The following is a 27,865-nucleotide window of genomic DNA, read 5'->3' as shown; positions in this document are numbered from 1 at the left end:
AAAAGATACTTGTCAGACTCACAGATAAATGGATACCTCATATTATTATAGGGATTCCGATAAATATTGTACTTTCCTTAGATGTTTTGCGAAGGAGTTTCATTGAGGGAACACTTCAATTGATAATTTCTATTTTTCTTGATAAACCAGGATGTGTGATCTACGTCATCGGCATCGTTTAGTGTTGACAAAAAAAAGAGAAGAAGATTTCAAGTTTAGGGCATGAAACCAGCTACACAGGGTGATGGACAGGATGGACCATTAGTTCACCTCTATAGTCTTTAAGAGTGTGGGAGGAAATAGGAGTCGCTGGTGGGAACATTTAAAAAAAAAAAAAAAATCTTCCTAAAGAAATGACAAAGAAACATTAATGTTGGCATTGAAAGGATGTATTGACATTTATTTATTTATTTATATATATATTATATTTGCTGCTCTTAAGTTTTGAAAAAAGTAGTTCCACCACTTAAAGCTGTTTCTAAAAAGTCATTTAAAAGTGCGTCCAGATCAGTGCAATAACACTGTTTCCCCACTAGGCGCTTCATATGCTTCAATTTGCGCACCTAAGTTAAGTTAAGTGAGCTGCTGTGTTGTATTTACTGTAATTTATCCTGCAAGTGGTTCTTAAATAATGTTCATAGTGAAGAAAAGAGTCATTCATCATTGTTATTATAATGACAATAATCTGAAGAAAACATTAAGAAATGGATCGAATAGTCAATTAAGAAAATGAATTATTAATATTCTCTTTAAATTATTTAAGATAAAATGTTCTGAATCCTTGTTCACGATATAAAAACACTCTAAATAAAATTGTCTTGTAGCAAACAGATGCTTTTAATTCTCCCTTTTTGTCATCACCACCGATAACACAATCCCATAATGCACTGCGACAGCCAGATGTTTAACCATACGTTGCCTGTTGATTGACAGCAGTAAACAGTGGCGGGGAGAACAAACGTATACATGAGACGTAGTAACAGCAGATAATGGAGCGAGTCATTACGAGGCCTGGACACAAACCCACCATTGATGAGTCTCCACTCATTAGCAGCCATCAAAGCTCTCAGGCGTCTGGAGGCTCCAGAACCTTCTCACACCACGACCACAACTCTCCCTGACGACCAGCGATTTAGACTTTTAAGTGTTTTAAATATCTGGGGAGGAATATTTCTGGCACTTTCAGTCTAAAAACAAAATTTTTTAAAACTTTTTATAATATCTGCCTACATATTTGTTTATTTCATGATCTTTTATTTTGAATTTTCTTCGTATTTTAAAAAAAAAAAATTAAATAATTCTATTTTATTTATTTATTTAATTTACTGCAAATGAAGTATTGATTTGATCTTGTATTATAATGAATACGCTATTTTTTATTTAATTAGAATAACTTAATATAGTACATTTTTTAATGTGTTTTTTTAATAATAAAATAAAATAATATATTTTTTATATTTATAATGGGACTTTTCATAAATATAGGGTTTTCTGAACAAGCCCTTTACCTTATAATTTAAATCCCAAACTTTTCTTTTTCACAATTTATTGTTTATTTATTTAGAATAAATTCCCTTTTTTTCCCCTTAAACTTTGCTTTAATTTTTAATGTTTGCAAGTTTCTTCAAACTACACTTTTAGTTGTTCAATTTTATCCATTTTATAGAATCTTTTCTTGGTAATTAATTCATATTCATATGACTTTTCCTTTATTTATTTTAATCCTGAAAGTAACACACACATACATCAACTAAATAAATTATATTATTATCTCATTTTACTCTTTTTTTTAGCACTTTTATATCCATTTACTTATTTATTTTCCTCTTAAAGCGTCTTGTTTGTACATCTATTTTTCTTCTGCCTAGTAAACACATTGATATGATAATTAATGACATATTTACTGTGGGAGGTTCAGCGGATCATGTAATAAGTCCCATAATTGAATTACGTGGAGGGAGTGTCATCTTGAAAGGAACGGTCGGACTTTAATGATGGAAGGAATTCCCCTCTCCGTCGCCGAAGACACGGGTCACTGTGTAAGTGGGTTCGGGGAGGATTGCTGGCAGGACTTAACGTGACGCGTGACGCATGTCAATTGATTAGCAACAAGAGGTTCGGTCGAGATGGCAACCATGACTTACTGAAATGCCAGGATTAGTGGAAAAAAGGGACAGAACTGTGAGAAGGAGAAGATTGATTTCTATCTCCGGCCACTCTTCCCGATGAGTTGAGGGCTCGGAACAATGGACGGAGTGTTTGGGATCATGTGGGAAGTGGCGCTGGCACAGCTGTAACCAATGCTTTAATACCTCATTGGCGAACGGGCTGATCCGGAGACCAGGTCATGCGTCGCCGACAGAATGTCGCCAGACTTGATTGACAGCTCTGGCTGCTGGTTTTGAACAGGTGATGAACAAGTGATGAACCGGCATCAGATTCTTCAGTGTTTCTTAAGTTTGTTTTGTCACTTTGATCAATGGATTTAATTTCCTGTTCAATTTAATCTGTGGACTGACTAGACCAGACATGTGACCTAAACATGAGGAAACATACATGTGACACGTTTAGACCTGAGCCTTCATAAGGTCAACTATAAAACTGATCATAGAGAATTTTTTCTAAACACTTTTTTATTAAAAATTCTATTAGTTTTTAGTCGTTCAAGACTAATGATAACAAGGTCAAGTTCTTGTTTTTTATTCCATTATTTGTTGTTTCTCACAAGAAAGAGGCAACATTGAAAAATGTATTTGAAATAAAGTGATTTCGTATCATATTCATTTATGTTTAAATCAAATGTTAACAACTAAACAGTCAGTTTTAAAAAATAATCATTATTTATTTATTTTTTTCAAAATGTTTAACTTTGTTTAAGTTGCGAAACATGTGGCTTCTTTGGATATTTCAATACAGATGGATGGATGATGGATGGATGGATGGATGGAAGGATGGATGGAGGGATGGATGGAGGGATGATGGATGGATGGATGGAAGGATGGATGAGGGATGGATGGATGGAAGGATGAAAGGATGGATGGATGGATGATGGATGATGGATGGATGGATGGAAGGATGGATGGATGGATGGATGGATGGATGAAAGGATGGATGGATGGATGGATGGATGATGGATGGATGGATGGAAGGATGGATGGATGGATGGATGGATGGATGAAAGGATGGATGGATGGATGGATGATGGATGGATGGATGGATGGATGGATGGATGGATGGATGGATGGATGGATGGATGGATGAAAGGATGGATGGAGGGATGGATGGATGAAAGGATGGATGGATGGATGGATGGATGGATGGATGGATGGATGGATGGATGGATGGAAGGATGGAGGGAGGGATGGATGGATGGATGGATGGATGGATGGATGGATGGATGGATGGATGGATGGATGCATTGATGGAAGTAAGAAAGGAAGCAAGGTCGGTCAGAAAGAAGTATGGATGGATGGATGGAATGATGGAAGGATAGATAGACGGATGGATGGATGGATGGATGGATGGGCAGACGGATGGAAGGATGGATGGTTAGATGTTTACTTTATTGATCTCTAGGATACATTTTTTTGTCCAGCAACAATAACTCATCAATACATACAAATAAATAAATACATGTTAAAACTATCAAATAAATGAATACATAAATAAACACAAAACCTATAAAAAAGATATAAATACGTAATAAAAAGTTGCCAACAAAAAGTAAAAAGTGTATGAGGGAGAGATGTTATAGCAGATGGAACCAAGGATGTTAAAACGTTGTGTTCTGCAGTGCATGGAGAGGAGCCTGTTGCTGCGGTTACTCTTTAGATACTCTATATGTCTTCTCTCCAGCACTGATCCTATAGGGTCCACACTTTTAAACTATTATCCGCGGGAGACCTACTGATGGGTCAATAAAGTTCTACCTAAATTTTCCCCATCACAGACACACATTTCCTGATCAACCTTTCCAGGGTGTCCGCTGGTTCTTGCCCCTTGTAGCTGGTTTAAGCACTGGCGCCCCCTATAGTGAAAACCAGTGTAAGATGACAAATGAAGTTGAATAAAAGTAAAAAAAAACAGTGTCAGCATTAAAAAATAACGCATAATAGATTTATTATTAATTTAAAACTAAATTTTGATTAAAAGAAGTTTAGTAAAGTTAAATACTTGGAATTGTACCATTAATAAAACATGTATGCTGATCATGTATACAATATCATCACATTATTTCATATTAATAATCCAAATAACATTTAAATTGTGAGTTTAAAAAAAAATCCATTGCTTTTATTTTGGAAGACTTGACTCAATCTTTAACTTACGGGTGATGACAGTAAAACCTGTGCGTCAGAAACTTTGACTAATTTCCATTACTTTTAAGATGGTTTCCAGATCATTGTGACTAGTTTTCCACCCGATTATTTATTTTGAAGTTACAAATGATGATGACATTTACTTAACAAAATATTAGGAATGTAAAATAAAATTTGATTAAATAATAAAAATTAAAATAGCAATAAAAACATCTCATTGTTATGTTAAGATGTTTTACGGTAAAATTCCAGTTTTCTGATAAAATACAATATTCATTTGTCACGACTCCCTCAGATCATCTCCATGGAGATTCATTTTTATAAGAGGCCCCTGAAGGCAGCAGCACAAAAGATTGTCAACGATTCTTCTTCTCTGGTGCTGACGTGAACCACCTGTTGTCTCATCCCGTAATGCACTTAATCTGACTTTACTACAATTTAATTTAGGCTTTTCTCAATGTGGCAAAAAAAAGTGAAACTACCAGATGATAAAGGAAAGTCTTGGTTGGAATCCAGGAATAGTGCTTTGGACAATATGTCACTTTGCTGCTGCATTCTTCAAGAACCGGCTTCACAACATCACTGCTGTGACTCGGCTTCTCTGGTTCAACAGGAAAAGTTTGTTTGTCAAACTTTGCTTCATTCAGGACATTTTTCTTCTATGCTGTGAACATGTGTTGATGGTATTAATGATAATATAAAGTAAAAGAGTTAATAATAATCGTCATTTATTTACTTAAACTCAAAGTGACACATTTTAAATTACAATTATATACCAAATGGGCTGCAAAGAAAGTCAAAATTTTCGATCTTTATTATAGTCTGGAAGGAGTATTGTTTGGAAAAATGTGTTTTGTTTTCTCTATATTAACATTAGCCTGTAAGTCTTGAAGATAAAAATAAACCTGTTAACTAGGGGTGTCAGAAAATATCGATATAACAATATATCGTGTTATTTCTATTCCTGATACTGTATTGATATTTAATAGAATCTGTATCGGGTTATTGGAAAAAAAAAGAAAAATTTTACCTTTGAAATAACTTTTTTAAGTTATTTTATGATTTATATATCATAAGTGTGTGTATAAAAGACAATCATTCGATGTTTTATTTCACAATTAACACTCAAATATTCCCTGTGATTATTAATTTGTGTGCTGCAATTAAATCTCTGGCCACTAGTTGGCAACATTCGTCATTTCCTCCGTATCAAAGTAACTAAACGACTAGCAAAATGAGTGAAAAAGAACAGACACCAGCAGCTTTTAAAAGCTAATGTTTGGACTCATTTTGGCTTTAAAACAAAGTTTAAAGTTAAATTGACAGTTACATGGTAATGCGCTGTTAGTGCACTTCATTGTTAATATAAGTTTACATTTTTTGTTAATATTTTGAGAAGTATTTGCTCATCTCTTTGTTGTAAAAGCCAGAAAAAGTCTTGATTCTTTAAAAAAAACACATATCGTTGTTCCTACAGTATCGTAATATTTTGTAATATATCGTATCGTCACACATGTATCGCCGGATTCTTTCCAATACACAGCCCTACTGTAAACTAATGATAGAAAATGATAGAAACACAGACTTAAATTATTTATTTTTAGTGTTTTGTTCGAAGTAATATATTATTTTAAACAGATTTTTATTTTGTTTCTTTAAAACTTGTTTCAATGTTGTACATTTAGTCTGGCCCTGGGGCCATTTCCGGCCCTTGAGAAGAATTCCTTTTTTAATCTGCTTCTTTTTGATGCCAATTCCTAAATACTTCGCTTTTTTTCTCTCTTCTGTGATCAAATTATTATTATTTAGAAAAAAAACAACAACATTCTACTTGAGTAGAAAACATAAATGTCTTTATGAAATAAATGCTTCGCTAATGAAAATCTATGAGTTCATGAAAGGGTTGTACATGTTTAAGACAACAATAAAAGTCCTGCAGAAACTGTGCACAATAACAAACAGAGAGATTACAATCGGCTTCATTACAATTCAATTACAAACGTTCATTTATATGATATTTTATAGCTTCTTTGTTCCTATTTCCTCTCCCTCCTTTCTCATTACAGGCTGTTTTTGGATTTCTCATAGATAAACTGTGCCTCGAAGGCATGCTCTGGTTAGCGTTTGTCGTGTGTGTGTGTGTGTGTGTGTGTGTGTGTGCGTACTCTTGGGTGTGTTTGCAGTCACAAGGTTGAGCCCATACTGGCAGCTTCTCTTAAATTCTTGCCTCTCTGGATCAGAGTGGTCTGGTGGTGACACAGCGGTTACACAGTCACGCCCTTCTGCTGGTTTGGCAGCAGAATTACTGGCTTTTGTCGAAATACCGAGCATTTCTGCCTCTTTCCTGCTAAGAAAAGATCGGTAGCATCTGAGGCAGTAAACCAGCAGTTAGATTTGACTGATGCATCACACACACGCAAAACTGCCGCTCTGTTTTTTTCACCGCTGGTGTCCGGATGCCGGTGGTTTTGCCACTCGCAGGCTAATCATACTCACGACTAGATATTTAGATCTGTTCAGCGTTTGAGGAAGTGTCGTCGTGGCAACCGTCACTTGCTGTTGTGCCAACTGTTACTGTTTGAGTGATCTCATTTTATACATATGAAAATATTAAATCAAAATAAAGAGCTCATGCATATTATAGTCATTCCATCCGAGTAAATAAGCATACAGCTCTCACCAGTAAATAAAATATGTTATATATAATAAGAATAATAATAATAAACAGCTCTGACAGAGAAATGGGCGTCGTCATGTGTGACTAAAAACAGGGGAAGTTTCCAGCATCATCTTATTGACAAACACATAAAACAAAATGTGACGACGATCGGAGAGATTTGCAGCTGAACTGAAATTAATTCTATATATTTTTGGTGAAAATCGGACTTCGAAGCAGAAAAGTATGACTACGTCTTTAAAACTAGTATTTTTTAATCGTCATAAATGATTGTTATTGAATGTTAACACACACTCAGGTGGTGAAGTAACATTTACATCTGTTTATTGAGTGAATAATTCACAATATTTATACTTAATTAACATAATTTACAACTGGAAGACTATCATATAAATCTATGCTGATAACAAAGGCGTGATGTTCTCTGTGAAAAAAATTCAATTTAATTCAAGGATTTCTGCAGCTCTACTCAAATAATAATCATTGTGTTTGTACACATTTAGTAACTAAATATCAAACATGAAGATGCCTTAAATATTAAATAAAATCAAAATAAAGAGCTCATGCATATTATATTTAATATTCTCTCACCTGTCAAGTCATTATGAAATAAATAGTATAATATAGAAAATAAACCTGTCCTGCACGAATATAACATTAAAACCCACCTAAATATATATGGAAACTCAACTAACTAAAACTTTGTATACCATTTTCACTGAAGTGTGGGGGGATATTACAGCGGAGATTATAGCGGAGGTAACTGCATCTCCCACACCTGTCCTCATAAACGAACACAACATGAAACCTCTGATGAGATATGAAGCCTATTTCTCCTTCAAGATGTCAGCCAAGTCTTAACACAAATAGTCGGCGAGTATTGCAACAGTTTACACATTTGAAAGAAGTAATTGATTAGATCTGCAGCTGATGGAACAAAAGTTGCACGCCTTGCATAACTGCAGCGCCGCTGCCTTGTGATAGTAATGTTTGTGTTTAAGCAGAACGTGACGCTTCAGGTCTGAGCAATCTGAGTTTAAATGTTTGTACTTTCATTATATACACAGAGTCTGAGCATATGTGGCGTCTATAGCTTTGTGTGCGAGTGTTGCTCAACACTTCACAAACCTCAAGATGGAATATCTTTTAGGGGCTTTGAAAAATAGGATATCAAAGATATATTTTTTTTCTGACTTCAACACTGGGTGTAAAACTCCATCATTCAAGGGGCGAAACATGTGTTTAAGATTCTTTAATAATGAATACAAATTAAAACAGAATTTCCCCTCAGTTTATTGGAAGCTAATTTAGACTCTAATGAATACCAAAGTAAAACTATTGTCAAAAACAAGAAACGTATTTACACAAAAGTATACTCGTTCACCGTAAGACAAACTTTATTTTTTTCCCCGAGACTCAAAAATCCACTTGTTTCCAAACAATTTTCTCACATTATTATTATTTTGTTCCTAGATATTTATATTTATATCTTTGAATTAAGAATATCGCTCGCTTTTTGGCAACAGCGTCTTTTGTGATCTTACTTTTGCTTAAACTACTGTTGAAAATGTGTCTAAAGCTCTTGTCGGCCACATAACTTGAGTTTGGCGACGCATATTTGGCCCTCAGGCCTGAGTTGAATGGACTTCTGTGTATCATTTTTATGTCGTCCTTAAAAAAATCTTGAATTTCAACGTCTTTAAATCACAAGATAAGAAGGTGATGGCAAAGAATGTTACATATTTGTACTTTTCTAGAATTAGTTTTTTGTTTATTTTTACGGCATCTCAAGACAGTGTAACAGTTTAGCCCCAAACTTTCTTTAGCTTCACCTCACATTCTGCTCTTTGATTGGTCGTATGGAAGCAGATAAGATTTGAGTGTTTGGAGTGTAAACTGTGTCTAAGGTCGAAGCTTCTCGTAGATGATAATCTGCTGTTAGTGTGTTAGCACATCTCACAGCTGTCAACCTTAGAGAGAGGTTCCATTGCTGCTGAAAGTTCACAGCAAGAAAAGATTCTAATGAGCTAATGTGGTTTGTGTGTGTAATCGATTAGTGTCATGTTCTTGTGTGTTTGTTTTGATATGTGACAGAAATCCCAGTCATAACTGTGATTTAAAGAATAAAAACTTAGATGATTATCATTTTTCTGTAAATATAGACTAGGTTTCATAGGTCAGATCTTTTTTATTAATTTAAAAATATGAGGAATAAGCTCTGAAAGATCAAAATATTAAATTATTACTAGGACTGATAACAATATATTTTTAAAATATTTTCTGTCAAGAAAAACGGAATTAAATAAAGAACCATTTGCTCTTTTGTTTTCTAGCTGTGTGAGGTTTGGATGAAGCAGTATATATCAAACCAGGGTTCCACTACTTTTGTGTACCGTTTCAGAGACCGATATTTGGATAAATACTGCAAAACTAAAACAGCGTAAGTAAGCAAGAAACCTAAACATTACTTGCATTTTTAATACGTCTTTTTGGCTGTTTACACGATGGTCTTATGTTTTACTTTGAGGAATTACTGTCTTTTCTTTTCTGTAAAATTGACAGAAAAAAAGCAACTTCACATGTCAAGAATATTAGGTTTTATGACTTCAGTGAAGATCTGGTGTTTTTATTTTTTTCAAAATAAAACACCTTTCAGACAGTAATAATCAATGCAAGTGGGATTAAATAAATTTGTTTTTCTTTGTGACTGAGTACCGCTGTATTAAAAGGTTTGAATCCACAGAATGTAAATGCATAACTAGCAACAACTGTACACATCAATCAATTTTAATGTCAAAATCGTATTTTATTTTCTCGATTTATATAGATTTTTCATGTATATAGATGTGGTGTCCTGGTAACGCAACACTAAAGAATGGTAGTGAAAAAAAAGTTTTTGGTATTTTTTTGTTTAATTAACAATGTGAAAAAGTTAATTTAAAAGGCCTTAAATTATTATAAAACTTTATAAATCAGCAGCTGGTTAGTAATATCATGTTACCAAACAAACAAAAGTAAACTCGAGATAATAAAGGACATGAGAGATGTTTTGTGATTCGTGTAAACAACCGATATTTTCTGTATCAACATGAAGAAAATACATGTTGAAGTGTGTTTATTTATTTATTTGTGTGTGTGGTGGACAGCAGGGAGGAGAATGTGTGAATGAGTGAGAACAAAAGGAGGCAGCGCAGGTTATTTTTAGACCAGTAGTGACATCACAAGATCTGTTTTTAGACTCACTGTCATCTCCAGACTGTCACAAACCGTCTCCCTGTTCGACACCAGCTGTTAAAGGTTTTTCTTTCTGGAGGAAATGGGACCTGACGCCGCCGTTGAGCCCCCGAGGCAGATCACAGGGCTTTCATATTGAATTTCTCCGGAGACTGGAAAGAAACCAGGCCGACGTTCCTACTCGTTTCACCTGGAATCACACTTTTTGATCCAGTTTTTTTAAGGGACGTCCTAGAATTATGTATTTGTTAGGATCACTTGCTATTATCTGTCACAAACCTTTTGTTTTTCACATAATCTACTGCATATTGAGCAGCATGTTCTGCTTTTTTTTCTGTTTTCAAACTTTTAATCTGGATAAATGTATTTTTAGTCAAAATGAAGCTTGACACAGAGCCTCAAATCATCCATTCGTTTGTGGTCCAAGCTGCTGAAAACCAGAGAATCTATCACTAGTGGGTGTGACCCCACTATTACTCACCACTCGTGACGTCACAGAAGATAACCGGCAGAGGAGAAAATAAATAAATAATGTTTCCACTCTAACACCGCAGCTTTAGTTTCGTCTTTGGTTCTTTGAGTTTCTATTTGATAATTTACATTAGATGGATACTCCTCCCTGTGCGGACATTTTTTTTTTTTAATATATGAACGTCACAAGTATTTAAGTCAAGTTCTTTTATTGTGAAATATGCATGTATTGAGACATACAGCATAAATTAAATTGTGGTCCTCTCTGACCCACAATGCAAAACATTAAAGACGTTTAACACTTAAAACAATTAAAGACTGAACAGTTAAAGACTTAAACAGACATTAATTAAGACATTCAAGAAAATAAATAAAAATAAATAACCAACAAAATGAAATACATAATCAACAAACCCTAAATAATCAACTAATAGACAGAATATAAACAAAACAAAAAAACAAATTACTTTATTAAATTATTAAATTAAGTTTCTGCAATTACAAATCTGGCCACACGGTGGAGTCATTCGCCTGCGCCTGGGTGACATGGCCGCTTAAAGTGAAGTCAAGTTAATTCCCAGTGACAATTAAAACTAACCAGCTCCCTCCTGGTTATGAACACACACACACACACACACACACAAACACACACACACACCATCTGTCACTCCAGCACCACCAGGTGCTCGTCACTGTCCAGGTCTATTCAGATGCTGCTGAGATCACACGAGAAAGAACCGTCGTTGGTGTTAATGTCACCTGCGGGTCACTTTCAATGTCCTCCATGACTTATGGGTTCAGTGGATCATGTTGCTGTCTTCATTATTTACTGTACAGTGTGTCTCCACAGTGACACACACACACACATGCACACACACACACCTGGTTTTACTACTATCACTTTAGTGCTGGCACACTTCACATCATGAGATCTTAATATTGTTATTCATAAAACCACACAAAGAAATGTCACTTATGCAAGTGTTCTTTTTTTCAACAGGCAAGTGTTATTCAATTCTTTATTGCTAAATATTTAGGACTTTTTTTTAAACATTTTAAAAGAGTGACTCTCTGAGAGATTTAATTTGAGTAATACGTTTATACACAATGGTTTGTTTTTATCTAAAGAGAATCATAAGATGCTATTGTATGCTAAGTGTTAGCTTGGCTGTAACTATAGCTTCTAGTTGCTGCTAGCATGCTAACTTCTTTATCTAAACTGTTTCAGTTTATAGTTGAGTTATGCATACTTTTTAAAGCTCTTAGTTGTGACACTTTTCTTCTAAAATATTTAATTTAAGTTAGAAGGTTACATTTAAAAACCTTTTGAGCGTGTTTTTTTGACATTTAAGAAATGCTAAGTGTTAGCTTGACTGTTGCTAATAGCTCTCCAGGACTATGTAGAGCTAAGTTCTGTCCAGAGTTTGACTTTTCTCGCTCTTAACTTATAATCACTGTTACTACACTGTTGCTATTGAATTATTTAATAATACATTGCACAGGATTAATACATACATTAATACATTTTAATATACCTGGTTGTTGTGCAATATTTTATTTTTGCAAATTCCTGCAATCTGCAATTTTTTTCTGGTTTACATATAACTTAAATTATGTTTTGTGTGATAAATATCTTTATTAAACATTTTGACTGAACATAATTATTCTAATGATGTTATTTAGCGCCGACATGTGTCATGATTTTAAAACACTTAAAAAAGACAATCAATTGAAGCAGGCATGTTTCTATTTAAAGAAAATGTGTTTGGAAAAAAAAGGAACTAATACTAAAAACTAGTGCTGAAAATCCGTTTCTTTTTTGTGGCCATGCTGCCCCAGTCTTATTTTACAGACTTGAACATCAGGTAATCTAGTCACAGTTATTCAACTCTTGGTTGAACTAGTTTGAGTTTCGTCTGCTTTCACTGCCGCCCACTCGCAGGAAGACACACCTTATATTGAATCCATGTTTCTGTTTCTCCCGCTGAGCATTCATAAAGCTTCCGTCCCAAATATGGTCATTTCCTGTGCGGTATAGTCGAGCGCCGCTTCCTGTCAAGACAGGTATGATGGACGAGCACGCGACTTCCTCTCTCACATGCCAAATTCTCTACCATTTTGCATTGTGTTGCAACGAGCTTCTGTCTGGTCTTGCTGTGGAGTTTGTCCATGTCAGTTTGACCTCAACATTCATTCCTTGATTCATGTCTGGTTTACGTTGCTCCATTTAAATGGCGTTTAATGTTAAACCTCTGCGTTCCTCACGTCTGCTCTGGATCTTAGTCGTGGTTAACCAGGTTTTGGTTTCGACCGTTGCTGTCTGGCTGTTATGGTGAAACTGAGGTTTCAGGATTGAATCAATGCTAGGTGTGTAACAAGTCAAATAGTTGACTTTACTGTCTTTGAAGTTTGAATTGCTCTTGTACAAACAGTTGAACTGACATCATTTTTTTTGGGTTACAATTAATCTCTTTGTGTCACATTCTTCTCAATGTATTACGTTATAATTAGGTTTTTATTTATATAATTGACCCACTGACACAAATAGAATCACACTCTGAAGCTTTAATAAATACTTTATTCCAGAACTGCTGCAAGAACAAATACATATTTTAGAGTTTTATCCTTTAATTGCAAACTACTTTTAATGTAGTTCTTAATTTAAAAAAAATCTTTGGTGAAGATTGACAGATTTGTTATTTGAACATTTCATTAATCAGGTGAAATATCAATAAAAATGCATTTTTTTCCCTCACTTTCTGTCCAATTTAATTACAATTAAATCACTTAATGGGTTTTCTTCCTCAATATATATTTTTAAATGTATTTTAATTAGCAATAATATACTTTTGAGTTTTCATGCAACACATTTTAATCCCATTAAAACACATTTTCAAGATTTATTTATTTATTTTTCACATACATTTCTTTGACTTTTTTTTGCAGAAAACATGTATTTAATCAGCAAGGATCCTAGTAACCTTAAAGCTTAAAGTATTTTGTACTTTTCCTTAAATATGTAAATATGGTTTCGACTTTAATTTATTATTATGTTAGTCATTCATAAAATTTAATAAACATTTTTTTTATGAGGCCAGTTTCCCATTGAAAATGTCAAACATTAGCAAAGATCTTGAACTTCCTCTGTGATCATTGTATTCAATAACAAATCTTTACACATCGTTGCATCAGTGTACATGAAGTCAATATTATAGACATTTATTACATTTTCAAATTAATAACTGTGATGTCAAAAGATTAACCAATACAAATAAACGTCTAAATAATGTTTATTTTTATCAGTTTGTAGTTTTGAGTTCATATTTTTGTCTTCACTAAAATTAAAACTTAATAACTTTAATGTGAAAAAGCAATAATTCAAGAGTATTTTGTGCCTAAAGATGCTTAACTTAAAATCCTTTAGTACTTTTAAGAAGGATCTTATTTGGTCAAGAGTTTTGATTCAAATTAAAGAAGTCAAATGTTTATTAGAATAAGTGAGCTTTTATAAGTGAAGTTTTGAATATCCACATTATGTAAACAAGTAAACAAGGCTCAACAGTTATTTAATTCTTGTAAGTAAATAAAACTGTCAAACACATCTGACACCTGTTTGTTAGTTGAAAACACTGTTCACTGTCACGTCCATCCAAGAAAAACACTTTTGTGTGTCTGAGCTTCCTTCCTGTCAGGTGTTTCATTCACTTTGTCCGTCTTTGTTTTGCTCAAATTTACTGTCAAGTCTTCCTGGTGTGATTCACTCATTGTGTAGCAGGACTCGTCCGTCAATGGGACTGGAATACGTTAGTGTTGTAAGTGTGTGTTTGCACTGATCACAGAGCTGTGGAACAAGGCGGCGTAAGAGGAGAAGCTCGGAGGAGAAGGAGCAGAGACTTGTGAGGGACTGGAGAGGAAGTGGCCCAGTTGTGACCCTCCATGTCAGGTTCTTTGAAACTGTTAGAAGAACAGATGAGGAGGGAGGAGTGGAGCTCCATGTGCTCTCATTAATTGCATGTTAGACTCCCTTTGTGTGACACGTGGGTGTGAGGTGGGAGTACAGGCTGAATAAATGCTTTTATATCTCGGACTACAAGGCACCTACATACCATTCATTGTAATCATGTATTCTTTTTATTGTACTGACTGACTAAACATGTATATGTAGTACATGGTGCTCAAAAATCTGTCATAAAGTTTCCATAGTATTACTCTGCAAGGTTCCATAGTATTATTCAGAGAGGGTTCATAATATTTTTCTGCAAAGCTCTGTAGTATTACTCTGTGAGGCTCTGTAGTATTACTCAGCCAGGTTCTGTACTATTACACTGCAAGGTTTTGTAGTATTACTCTGCCAGGTTCTGTACTATTCCTATCCCTGTTTTCACAGTATTACTCTGTCAGGTTCCATACTATTACTCTAATAGGTTCTGTAGTATTACTCAGCAAAGCTCTGTATTATAACGCTGCAAGTCTCTGTAGCATTACTTTGCAAGGCTGCGTAGTATTACTCCCAGGGTTCCGTATTATAACTAAGGGAGGCTTAGTAATATTACTGCTCGAGGTGTAATGGCTGTGCTCCGCATTTCTAAATAGTACTTACTCGGGGAGGCTCTGTAGTATCACTATTTCAGGTGACGCAGTATTACTCAGCGAGGCATAGAAGTATTACCACGTGAGACATAGAATTACTTAGCCACTCATGATAGTACTACTCGGCGAGGCTTTGTAGTATTACTCTGCAACGATTCATAGTATTACTCTGCAAGGCTTTGTAGTATTACTCCATAAGGCTTCTAAGTATTACACTGTCAGGCTTTGTAGTATTACTCTGTGGGGTTCCGTAGTATTGACAGCGAGTCATAGTAGTATTACTCCGCGCCGCACTGTGCTTAAGACGCCTTATAATCCGATAAATACGATATGTTTTTAAATTGTTGGAAAAGTATAAAAAAAAATATATAATTTATAAAAGCTTATGAAATATTTTCTTCCTTTCACTGATCCGAGCCGATTACGACAGTGACACATATTTTATAGCATATGAAGCCTTCAACTTTGCCACACTTAGATAAGAAAGTCACCTGGACCGTGAGGTGGCAGGAAAGGCAGCTGAGGTGTTTTACAGGCTCTACTCTGATCTCTGCTAATCACGCTGGAATTGGGACTCGTCCTCGTAAACATTAACTCGCGTCAGTTCCTGCACATTTACCATAAATGTCCTCGTGTTTTTACTGCGAGCCATTAACATGCTTGTCTTGAGGGTCACATGCAGGTTTCTGTCTGCTGCCCGCATGCTTGTCATTCCTCTGCTTGTTTGCTCTGCTGAGGAGGAGCTTCTGACTCGTCGCCGCTCGTGTCATCAATACTTCCAGGATCTGTCTCCATCAGTGATGGTCGTCAACATGAAGCTTCCTGTGACCTCTGCCGACCTCTGTGGCGGTCACACATTTAGGGTAAAACTTGCTCCGACTCTAGCAGGACATGATCCGTCCGGGACGACCTCTTGAACCCTGACCCCGAAGGTCAAACATTTGCAGACAAATTAATAGACTTCCGTCAAAGTTGGCAGTTTTTTAAGGAGTCAATTTACAGGTGGAATGAAGGAGTTTAGCTCTTGTGTTTGGAAAATACTGCACTATCGACTCCTCTATCCCAAATTCTAAAATAATTGAATTTTTATTTTAATTAATTTATTATGTAAATGCAACTATTAATAATTAAAAATCAAAAAGCATTTTTAATATTTTAAAATCTTAATGTTATAGTAATGTTTTTTGTCCAAGTATCACTTAAATATACCTTTGTATTTGATAATGTTTCTTTTCCTACTTTTGTGTGTCAGACAAGATCGGATAGTATTAAAAAATAATCTAAATTGATATATATGTATATATATTAATTTATCACTTTAGCAATTTAAATGTGTGGTTAGCTGCTTCGCACAAGCTTAGCATCTTAGCATCCTCTCTTAGCATCTTAGCATCCTTTCTTTTTATTGGCTCATGACTTAAATATTATTGTAGGTGATTCATTATTTACAACATTACAACCTTGCAGAGCAAAACTGTTCACTGCTGGAAGACGTTGATACAATTTAATCAAAGCTCGATGTTAAGAAAAGCGTTTAAATAATGCTAACCAGCAATCAGAAATTTTAACTTTGGTTGTTTCGTCGTCTTGACAAGCTAGCTCAAGCAGCCCAAGATGAATTATTAAACATTTATGGGAAGAATTCCAAGATAAAATAAAAATATATATTGTATAATACTGTATAAAATAACAATATGAATTAACGTCAGGAGAAAACATTTTATTGTATATTCAAACATAAACAGCTCGAAGCTTGCTAGCTAGCTGCTAACTATGACCTGCAAATCTTTATATAACGATCGGTTTTCTTTTACAGATTATGTTGTCGGCATCTTTATTCAAGGTCTGGTTTCTTGTACGAATGTTTGGTCTGTGGAACAGCTGAATGTATTTGTGCTATCATAAAACAACGAAGGCTACCTTTTGTTTGCTTTGAGTTGCATAACAAACTGGCAGCAGCAGACAAATACTTGCTATCTTCTTTTGTATTCCGATTCCAATTGCACCGACCTTCTACTGTATACAAAGATTTTAAATGGCGTTGGATTATGGATTTATTTATTTGATTGTGAACAGAGTTGAAACCATAAATCAGGTTTCTATGGAAGTGACAGATGAAATGTCGTTGAGTGAGCTAAATATATCATTGAACCATTGCTAAGATTTAGTGAATAGTTATCTAATAATATTATTTTAAAAACCCACTATAACTTCAAGTAAGTGGCCCCAAAGGGGGCTTCACAAGTGTGTGTTGGGGGTAAGAATAAAAAATCCAAGCAGACAAGTATTTAAATGCTACAGTTAGCATAGCCAGCTAGCTACAAATTGCGAAAACATGTCCAGGGAAATGCAGAATTTTTTTTACATGTAATTTAGACTAGATAACCATGATTTTGTTACCTTTTTACAAGTTGTGTTTGAATGCACCACTTTTTCTCAGTTTTACACACATCAGCTTAAAATAAAATGTGTCTACAAAACAAAAACCCTGCAGTTTTGACTGGGTTATAAAACGAATATTCTTTTTTTCGTTGGGGAAAATACTTTGGGAACCACTCAGACATACCAGACGTCCCACCCTATTATAAAACCTCAAAGAGAATATTTTTATTTCCGCAAACGGGTGTGTATTTGCATGAATCCTGGGATATTTTTTACGTAGGGGGCAACAATACAATATACTACTATAGTAACAAGGATATACTTGTAGTATTGTACGAGTACTTTACTCTGGCATTGCAGAATTTAAAGACGACATGACTCTTGATGAAGTAGTAACTGCAATAAACCACCAAAATATGTCCAAACATCAGCTTTAAAAGCACATGTATTCATGAATAGTATCCTCTCGTCCTCAGTCATTGCAGGGATCTCCCTGTATTTCATTGTCTATGTATTGATTTCCAAGTAGCAATCGAAAGGTTAATCCCATCACATAAGAGAAAAAACAACTTTAATATTTGCATTTTACTTGGAAATAAAAGACATTTATAGATATTTCATTTTATAGAAATTTATTGAAATATAAACCATAAAAACACTAACATTAAAAAATAAAAACGTGCAGAAGAAAATATCGATACAATGTTGTTGAATTTTATTACATTATTGTGACTAAAAAGTGATATTTAAGTGTACGACTATTTTCTTAAACCTTTATTTCCATACAGAGCTAGCTCGCTAACAAACTGACCACATCCTTCTAATATTGATCTACTGGTCGCCCCAGCTTTTTTCTTTTGACTGCTGTTGTGTCTGTCGTTTAAATTTAGATAAAATCTTTGTCTACAATGTTTACCTTGTGGCTCTGCTAACGTCATAACGTTTCTTCCATAAACAAAACCCTCTTTACAACGTTTACGTTGTTCTATAATGCGTGACGTCCACGGTCACTATCAGTCGTTCCATCGCCATGTTATTTAACGCCTCGCGCCTCGTCACTCGCTCGCAGCGCCGGGCAAGAATAGCGCATGTGTGCCCTCTGTGGGCCCTCGGGGTTGCACCGCCGCCACAGCTCGGGCGCTGGTTGGACTCCCCGCCCCGGACTCGGGGTGGAGACTGGAAAAGAGTGAACTGGTTTGTTTATTGTTCCACACAGGCAGCGCAGTATTGGTGCAGAGATTGAGATCCATTGTGTGGTATCTCTCGGCCTTCCGTCATGAATCGTAGCTTTCAGGGGTGGGGAGGAGGCGAGAGGGGCCTCACAATAGCTTTAAGTTTAACAAGGTTTCAGCACATGCACACAGCTGCAGTGTTGCACACACAAACACACACACACACACACGGTTATCTTCCTGATCTCTGATGTTACTACAAATGCACCTTTTTTTTTCTTCCTGCAAACTCGCCTGCACTGCGCTCTCCTTTGTGTCGTCTGTGACAACAACACTATTTGTTTTCCACAGGGAAAGCAGCCGAGCAGGCTCCGGGCGGCCGTGTCTCCTGCATGTCAGCGTGCGTCTGCAGTGACGTCTGAAGACCATTATCAGCCACTGGTCTCTGTTTGTTTTTGGGCAGCGCCGAATGCGATAATGGTCCATTTACAGAGCAGCCAATAGCTGATCCGTAGTGGAGACCTTGAGCTTACAGTAGCGCCAGAAGTCCTAAAAAAAAAAAACTAAAAGAAAAAACCTCACACATCTACTTAGCGGCCAGCAACAACAACCTGCCGGCTATTTTTAGTGAAAACTCCAGCTGCCGGTGACATCAGTGAGCCACTGACTGGCTCCTGTGTGCAGGCTTTTGTTTCCCAGACACTTGGTATGCTGCGTGTGGAGCCAGGGTTGTGTCGACTTGTCGAGCATCAAGTCAAGTCATTAACACATTGAGCCGCATTATCTCGAGCCTCTCCTGTTGTCGGAATGCGAGGAGTTGACTCGTGTGATTCATCGGGAAAACAACCGTGGCAGTGTGTGCGAGGGGGACGTCAGAGTGGGACACGGCGGACGCATGAATCGGCTGAATCATCGCGGGCGTCTGCAAATCAGTTTTTTAATCAGGATTTAATGCGGCCCACGTGGTTCAGTCGTGCGAGTCAAATGCAATTCATAGTGAGGTGATGCAAGTATTTGTAGCACAGATTAAGGTAAGAAAAGTGTCAATAAAATGAGTGTCGATTTGTGCATGAAGCATTTACTAGTGAGAAAATATCCATAAACTTAATTGTAGCAAAGTTTTTTTTAACAATACTCTACAATTAAAATGCAAAGAGTGGAACAAGTTGTGGAAAACAAATATAGATTTAACTTCTTTAAAAGATCACTATTCTATTATCTAGTATCTAATATAATGCAAATCCGAAAATTGTACTTTTTAAACACATTTTTTTCTCTATATACTGTATATATATTTAAATATGGATGAAGACATTACTAGGTTTGTTTGCAGAATACAACCTGCCACAGAGACAGGCTTGAGCATTGAACCAAAGATGCAAAAAAGATATCCTGATACAAAAAAAAAACGTTATTGTATTATATTATAATATATATAATATATATATATATATTATAATAAATATATAAATATATTTGGAGAAATCAACACGTTATTGCATAACAACATTTTGTTTGGATTTCAATCATATCTTGCCTTGATTGATAATGCCTGACCCCCCTGTTTGACCACGTCACAGTTACTTATTGATTTATTATCTTCGGACGGTGCATACGATTTTAATTTCAAGTAGAAACTTTTCGATGTGTAACCTTTTATTTTGTAGATGATTGGTGCATAAATCCAAAAAAAGCTGATTTGACAGTTTTTTTACATGATTTTTTTCCAAATTAAACTTCAAGCTCACTTATTTTTTTGCAACTAAAGAAGGGGTGAATGCAATACTTAATTTATTTTATATAGTCTAGTGCAGGGGTGGGCAATTAAAATTCTTCAAGGGCCACATTCAATTCTGGGAATGTTGTTATGGGCCGTCAAGCAAAAAGAAAGACGAAAAAAATCCCTAAAAAAAAGGGCATGAGTCATTAGGCTGTGAATTTTATTAAGCTAAAAAAAATCAATTTTATTCTTGTATAGATTAGTTTTTTTCCAAACATTTCTTCAATAAACTTTAAAAAAAGAATTTAGGGATTAATATATACACAAAAAATTACACACAAAAAGGAGGGAAGTGCTATGTGAAAATGTAAATTAATTTTAAATACAAAATACATTTGTTAATGCATTAGAACCTAACATGATCCTACTTTGTCATTACGAGGGCCGCATAAATAAAGTCAAAGGGCCGCATGTGGCCCCCGGGCCGCACTATGCCCAGGTCTGGTCTAGTGTAATATTTACAAAAACTGAATTTCAACAAAGTAAAGAAATGTTTACATTATTGACTAAATATATAAAAATAGATGAAAAAAACTTGATGTTGATGCATTTTCAACGGCTCTGTGTTGTGAGTTGAAAAGTCCGGGTCGGAAAAGTTTGGACTCTCCAGTCTCAACTCTGCACTTATTGTTCCGTCACCTGCATTTAAAGCACTGCAGCCCTCATTTACACGCCCTCAACTGATCATTTGGGAACAACAGAACGACCCTGCCAGCTGGAAATTTCCCACTCAGCGTTTTCCACCAACCGTTTGTCAGAAGTCATACTTGATCGGAGCGTTATACTCGTTACACTGTTTTTGGGGACGATGCTAATTGGGTCATGCAGTCATTTTCGGTGACATACCAGCACTATCACCAGTGACCCTGACCCACATGTTGCCGCTCGTCCTATCTCTGTCCGCATGTGTTCTCGCTCGTGTTCCGGTTATCCGCCTCCAAAATATCATCGTGCATGAGGACGAGGACGATTAGCTTCGCCGTTATCTCCTCCTCTTGTATCTCTTTGGTGAATTCCACAGAACTCCCGTTTATTTGCTCATAAGCTTCAGGAGTCATTTCTGGTGAGTCCCGGACTTAGAAACTCTGTCTATAAAGACTCCAGTCTAGTCTCGTGTCTAGACACTTTTCTTTTCTTGCCAAACCACAGATTTTTTTGTGCAGGCGGTGATGCAGGACTTCTGCAGAACCTGCAGGACCCGTGCACGCACCTATCGCCACGAACAGATCGGTGACGTGACACAAGTTTTTCCTCCGAAGTCCGGGGGTGCAGGCGGTGGGCCGGGGCGGGGTCGTGTCGGCTCCACTTATCTCAGCGGCCAAAACCAGGGGTGGAGCCGCGGCTCTGCTTCTCATCATAACTCGCACACTGAACCATAACAAGATCTGCTTTTCTGCCTCCATCAGCTGTCTGCTGCGCACTGTGAGCCGCTGATAAAACCCGTCTTGTTTGCACTTGTCCTGCTCCAGAGTGGAAGCACAATAGCTTTTATCAGAGGACACCGATAGCAACATGACACTGTTCCACACTCCAGATTTATGGCTGCACACACAGAGGCCGTTTTATCTTGAGAACAGGAAATTGATCATTTATAGTTAAAAAACAAAACAGATACTCTGTTTTTATGGTTTATGTTTTTTGGTGAGCGCCTTATCGATGGTCCAAGTTGCAGTAATAGACCTGAGGAAGATGGTGTTACGAAAGTAAGCAAATGTTTTTCCTAACAGAAAACGAATGTAGTGGATGTATTTCCAAACAAACTCCTAGAACACATGGCGATTTCCTGGTCAAGTTTTGAACGTAAAGAAAAACGATAAACACCTTTCAGTGTTTGTTTTGAAGAGCAACTAATTTAAGTGTGTCTTAAATAGATGTTGGACTCTATTATATCATCAGTATGTGTCTGTTTGTAAAAAAACCTCTCTTTTCATTTAAATATTTACCTTAGAAAATGTGCTCAAGCCCCGCCCACTGAAAACACTTCTTAAGATTAAATATTGTGTACCAAATACTGGGGTTGGTCACTGTGCATCATCAATTGCAGAAGTCTCAACCTCCAAGGGACTCTTTGTATAAACAAAGCGGGCTGGAGGAGGAGTGAAGCCCATTATTACGTCATAATGGACTCCGCTCTTGTAACCTCTTGTTCGTGGAGATTCTAGACGGGGGAGAACTTTATAAAGTAATAAGTTCAGAACATGGTCATGATGAGAGATTTACTGCATGTTGGATAGAAAGACTTCAACATTTGAAACATGTGAGTGAGTCAGGAGAGTTGGGTTTTCACATTAGTTGCCTTTTAAATAGAGAACAATCCAACAGTAAACCATTTTTTATTTGGTAAAAGGAATTTTTTCTGTTTTCAAAATAAAAGTTGCATAGTCATGGCAGGTTTTTAAATCAAATGTTTGTTTTTGTTTTTTTTTACTTTGAAACATAGTTTTTAGTATGTTTTATTTTACCTCAGGCGTCATAGTGCACCATTATAAGTGTTGCTTATCATATTAAGAGACTGGCTCGTGGGCCAGATGTAGCCCATTGCACAAATGTTTTGGCCATCACAAAGTCAACCTTTGAAACTGAGCATTTTAAAATATAAAAGTATCTTCTACATTTTTTAAACAAATTGAAATACATTTTTAATTGAATATTAATAGAGATATTAAAACCTTTCTTAGAGCAACCCTAAAATCAACATTTATACAACTAGTCACAACTATTTGTGCAACTAGTTATTTGTTTTTTTTTTAATTCTCTGGTTGAGGAAAAAAGTTTTTCAAATTGAGTTTGAAGCATTTTATAGTTTACCCACAAAAGTCAAAGGTGAACTCGAATAGTAATTCTCATCTGGTTACCACTGGTCATTAGTAAGTTACCATAACTAATCAATGACAAAGCATGTGGAAATCAGTTTCTCAAAGTTAATGCTTAAAACTATAATTAGGAAAAATGGTTGATTGTGCAATTTTATTATCAAGCAATTTTCTTTCAAATTTATTTACTTACTAGTTAAAATATATCTTTATATGAAACATATATTTAAAAATTGTGTGTAAAAAAATATTTTTATTTGAATAAAAAGCTCTCAATTGAGGTTCAAACTGACCAAGTTAAAATGGTAAAAGTATTTTCTTCTCCAGTACTTGTACAGAACGTATTGTGGTTGTTTCTGAGGTGCAAGTGTTCTGAGGATCATGGAGACACTTCCTCAGGTAACAAACCTTCACCATCATCATCATCATCATCATGATCCATGAGACAACACTTGGCAGTTTTCACTGCCTTCAACAAACCTCTTCTTTCTTCCCTCCTGGTGGGAAAGTGATGATGTCACTCCTCCAGTTCTCACACTCAGAACTCCTGGCTCTCTCACGAACCCCAGAACTGAGGACTGAGGTCAACGCCAGTGTTTACTGCAGAGTTCAGCGAGTAGTGAAGTCGAAGACGTTTTTTTTTTTCCTGCACTCGAGCGGAACGACGAAAACCCGCCCGAGGTCGGATTGTTGAGACGTGAACGTGTCGCTCTCGCGGCGCGACTCTTTGAACTCTCTTTTGTTCCCGGCAGCAGACGTACGTCTAGACTCCGAATATCGTCTTTCCACTGCTCCGTTCCTCCCGCGTCAGCACTTTTAGGAGCTCCATGTGCTGCAGGCCACAGACTTCAACTGTCACCAGACTCGTGATAAGAAAGTCGATGAGGGGGATCACAGAACTTTTGCAGAGAATTTCACTTTATATATATATATATATATTAAAGTATGAGTTACAGGTGTCACTTCTGCAGATGCACATGCATGAGGCTCCTGCAGGTGTCAGTAGAGAGCAGATGCTGCAGCAACATAACAAACATGGCGTCTTTCTTGTGCCAGAAAATCTTACATTTAGCAACATTTAACTGAGTTTCATGTGCATAGTCTTACTGAACATATTATGTTCAGTAACCACTGTGTAACCACAACAGTAAATCAATTCAGTTTTTATTTATTTTATGCATGTATTTTATGTATTTAATTTTGTCCTGAATCTTACATGGTGTCAAATTAAACATTTTGTTTTATATATATTGTTTGTGACACCTTTGTGTTTTGTTGACTATTATATTTTTTGTAATAAGTTCCTCTTATTCAAACCAAAAGTGAGAAAAAAAAGCATAACTTTGTCTCAAGAGGACATGTTTAAGCCCTAAAATGAAACTAAAAAGAAGTCAGAAAAAGTGTAATACTAAGTTAAAATATGTCATAATAACATGTTATTTCATCATTCAACATTTTTGCATCATCATAAAACACTTATTCTCAACTTTTGTTTCTTCATGGTGTATTCATTTCAGTCCATTTATCAGTTTCTAACTGGTACATTTAATTGTACTTGTTTAAACTGGAGCTAACTTCGATTTGTGACGCGTCATAAAGTTAATGAACGTGTAAAAAAAAAGTCACTAATTAATCCTGAAAGTCAAAGATAAAACGCGGTGCAGAGACAGAAATATAATCAATTAAACATGCATGTGTTCTATCATTAGTTAAACATGAGCATGAAGGCGAAACAAAGAGAAAAGACTCATGGATGTGTCTGTGCTCAGTGAACCTGTCGTCATCAATAACACATTCCTGTTTAGTTTCACCGACATCTCTGTTGTTTTTTCACACACGACACTTTTGCTGCAGCTGTGCAGGTTACTGAACCGCATCTCTATGACGGTTCCTTTGAAGAAGAAGAGCGTGATGAAAACACATTTGTATTTATAGTTTGCATCATTTATCATAACTGTTTTTTAATCGTCCCGTAAAATAACAAGAGGTTTCTCACACGAATGCACGGACGACCAATCAGATTGTTCCGTACTGGAAGAGTCGTGGACTCTGATTGGACTCCAACCATCAAGAGACTTCAAGAGTTTCTGATGTTCAGGATCACACACTCGACTGTTTCATCTCCTCAGTTATTGGACTTTGCGTCGCGAGGGTTGCTAGTTTGAGCGCTTTGAACGCTCCTCTAATGGTTTGCACATGTGCACGAAGATGTGTGTGTGTGTGTGTGTGTGTGTGTGTGTGTGTGTGTGTGTGTGTGTGTGTGAGGTTGAGTCGTGACTCGCTGCTCTGGTGGTCCCGGAGTGTGTGTCAGCGATGGGAGGGGTTTCACTTCCATAGAGGTAACTGTTGTCTTTGTCTGCTGCTTGTCATGTTGGTAGTACACACACACACACACACACACACACACACACACACACACACACACACACACACACACACACGCACACACGCACGCACACGTGCACGCCGGTGCCCTCCCAGAGTCTCCGTGGGCCCGGCTGGTCGTCTCTGGCATCACTTCACAGCAGCTCCACTGTTTAACTGCGATGACTTTACTGGGTTTTTTTTTTTTTTGTGAAAGACTTCTCTCAGTTCTGCTGCGTTTTAGCACTTTCTCGAGGAGGTTCCACTGATGTTTCGGCGCCAGAGTGTGGAGGACTATAAACTCTTAATTGCAGCAGTGGAAGGTTTTCTGAAATTGTCCGTTTTTGACTTCTTTTTTTTGGGGTGTTTTTGGTTTCGACTTCTGATCCCGTGCAAGACAGTTTAAATGAACAGTTCCAAGTGTTAAATATGTTTAATAAATGCTCAACATATGCATTAATTTAACTTTGATCTCATTTTTTATCACCATAATTTCATTTAATATTTGATTACAAAAAGTGATTAAAAAGTGATTACAAGAGTTTTTTTTTAATCATGTTTGATTGTTGACTTAACTTTTTAATTATTTTCAACTTATTATACATTTTGTATGTTTATATTTCTTTGCATTTATTTTTCACTATATTACTTTTTATATTCTCTAAATTTCTTGATATGTTCGTGTTTTACCCACTACTTGATTATAATATCTTTTATAATTATAATTATTTCCTATTTTCTTTGTTATATTTGATTGTTACTGTCTTCTTGTCTGAGTTGGGGAAAAAAGCTACAAAATAACAAAAATAAAGAGGAAATGTTTCTTTTTTTTTCCATTTTAAATACTTAAACACCAAGGTCATTGGGTTAACTGACAGACCTTAAACGTGGTTTGAATTTGATTTATTTATTTTCTTTCGAGTAAGCAGAAGTTTAGTTAAAAAAAAATAAATAAAAAAATCATATTCATGTTGTTTTTTTCGCAGAGCTTAATGAATGTAATAAACATAATGGCACAGTTTAGATAATAAACATTCTATACTGTGGGAACAGTTGCTCCATTTTTATTGAAAAACATAAACAAAAAAGGGAGGAAATTGGAGCAAGTAGACAACAACGTGAAGAAGAGTCTGTGAGTTTACAGTAATAAACAAAGTGCTGCGTCGCTCCTCAGGATGAACTTTCCCGCCTCACCTCCATGACTCATCTGAGAAAACTTCCTGCAGATGATCACGTCCTGAAGCTCTTCTCATGTTATCAATAACAAATCAGCGCTGACACGAGATGATTTCTTATCTTGGCGTGTCGGGGAAAAACACTTTAATCAGTCACTTCCAAGCATGAGTCCCAAATAGACATTTCGTCTTCCTTCCTTTTTTTTTTTTTCTTTCTAAATTCTGCTTTCATTCTACGTGGCGGAGCATGTGAGGATTTCTCAACATCAAGGGGAACTCTGAGGACCGGCTGTGGCCCAGCAAATATTCCGTCTGACATGTGAGGGTCTGACAAATCCCATCTTGTGTGGAGTTTACCGAACCTTTATTTGGATGTCACGGGTGGAAGGACGTTACATTCATGCACACCCGTGACCCACACACACACTGATGATCCGTGAAATCACATAGAACAACATGGACACTTCAGAGGTTTATTGACCATTAATAATATTATAACTATTTATTAAAACACAAAAATGCAGCTTCAATTGCAATCCTTTCTTATTTTAAAACATATTTTGCTAAAAAATATATATTTTAAAGCATAAAATACATTCACAATACTTTGATTTATTTAACCTTTTACGTCAGGTGTTGGGTGTGTGCAGTGGTCAGTACCAAATGAAAAGATGGTGAAACAGTCACGTGTGGTTGTCAAAGTAAAACAAAAATATTCATTAATTTAAATTATTTCTGTGGAGAGTCCCGAATGTATTAGGTACTGACCAATGCAGAAAGCAATGCCATTCATTATATGGTATATGTCATGTAATTTAATCTTATTAAGTTGAATATAATGCCCTATTTTAATTTATTTATTTATTACATTGTATCCTGTGACATTAG

General features: G+C 36.0%; 1 protein-coding gene across 1 annotated transcript in view; it reads left to right on the top strand.

Annotated features, from left to right (window-relative positions):
* gng12a (guanine nucleotide binding protein (G protein), gamma 12a) overlaps positions 1–27,865 on the top strand; it is a 32,180-nt gene that overhangs the window by 1,128 nt on the left and 3,187 nt on the right. The window lies entirely within an intron of this gene.

Source organism: Callionymus lyra, chromosome 16, assembly GCF_982586985.1.
Source record: "Callionymus lyra chromosome 16, fCalLyr1.hap1.1, whole genome shotgun sequence".
Lineage (NCBI taxonomy): Eukaryota > Metazoa > Chordata > Actinopteri > Syngnathiformes > Callionymidae > Callionymus > Callionymus lyra.
This window is presented reverse-complemented; position numbering and strand designations above follow the sequence as displayed.